General features: G+C 43.5%; 1 pseudogene; it reads right to left on the minus strand.

Moving 5' to 3' along the window:
- Positions 1-541: 541 nt before the first annotated feature.
- Positions 542-1,125, minus strand: LOC118921123 (olfactory receptor 18-like; annotated as a pseudogene).
- Positions 1,126-1,441: the final 316 nt, after the last annotated feature.

Genomic DNA, 1,441 nt, shown 5'->3' on the forward strand with positions numbered 1-1,441 from the left:
GCACCTCCCCCAGTTTTACCACACTTTTTCCACCCTCCTGTCCAACTGAATGTTAGTTCTTGGTGGTGGGACTCGGGAAGATGCTTTAAACTTCATCAGATGCACCCAATAGGAAGCCAACACTGAGGACCAACAATATACACTCTCTCACACACAACCTATATCAATAGATTTGATTGAAGCCAAAGTTTTATGGACAATAGTTATAGACAGTGAAAATGGTTGAGATACATTGTATACATATTTAAAAGGAGAGTTGTGAATTTCTACAGGGTGCCTGGGTCCTAGGTGACAAATGCAGAAGATTCCACAGGTGTAATACGATCGCACTGGGCAGTGATATTGACATATATAGGATCCCAGAGCACTACCTTAATCCTATCAAAGATGTGCCAAAGTAAACAATTTTCAGGCATGATTAAACAAAGGAATGAAAACAATGAACTACAAGAATTATGTGGACAGTCATGTTTGCCAATTCCAGATGTTTGGTTTTACAATCTTTTCTTATCCACAAACTAAAAAAAAAGTGGCCCAAGTATTAAAATGTGTCTATTCTGTTGAGCAGCTTCTGCACAGCCCTCTTGACATCTCTGTTCCCCAAGCTGTAGATGAAGGGGTACAGCATGGGGACGACCATAGTGTACAACACTGAGGCCCCTGCACCCTTCCTGGGGCATGTGAGACACTTGAGCTCAGGTACACACCTAGGTCTGTGCCATAAAACAAGCAAACCACTGACAGGTGAGAGCCACAGATGGAGAAGGCTTTATACTTCCCGCTTGTTGATGGGACTTTCAGAATGGAGGAAACAATTTTGTAGTAAGAGTAAAGGATCCCCGAGATTGGAACACACCCAAAGATGGCAACAATAAAACAGATGAATATATTATTGGTGGAGATATCATCACAGACCTGCTTGAGGAGTTGTGGAGGGTCACAGATGAATTGAGGAATGTCCACTTTTGTGCAGAAGGTAAGTTGTAACACCATCAGGCAGTGCAGCTGGGAGTCCAAAAGGCTGATCGAAAGAGACAGCAGGACCAGCAGGCTACAGAGGCAGGGGTTCATGATGGCCGCATGGTGCAGGGGGTGACAAATATCTACAAACAAATCGCAGGTCATGATAGTCAGGACTACACTGGCCAAAGATCCAACAAGATTAAAAAAAGATAACAGAATCAGGCAGCCCACATAGGAAATGACTCTGCTGTGAGATTGAATGTTCAAAATCACCAAAGTCTGATACAGGAAGCCCTAATAACGTTTGGTGATAGTGGGGATACTCTCCTAGTGACTATCATGAACCTAATCATGCTCATTTGTGAGTGCTCAGAACTAGTTTGCACAGATCCATTTCCTACTCTGGCTTGGACCATGCTCATGGGAGTTAGACGTGGTGGTGGAGGACAGCAGGATTCTTAATGAGGTTCTGAAATCT

Source organism: Manis pentadactyla, chromosome 12 (genome assembly GCF_030020395.1).
Source record: "Manis pentadactyla isolate mManPen7 chromosome 12, mManPen7.hap1, whole genome shotgun sequence".
In the NCBI taxonomy this organism is placed as follows: Eukaryota; Metazoa; Chordata; class Mammalia; order Pholidota; family Manidae; genus Manis; species Manis pentadactyla.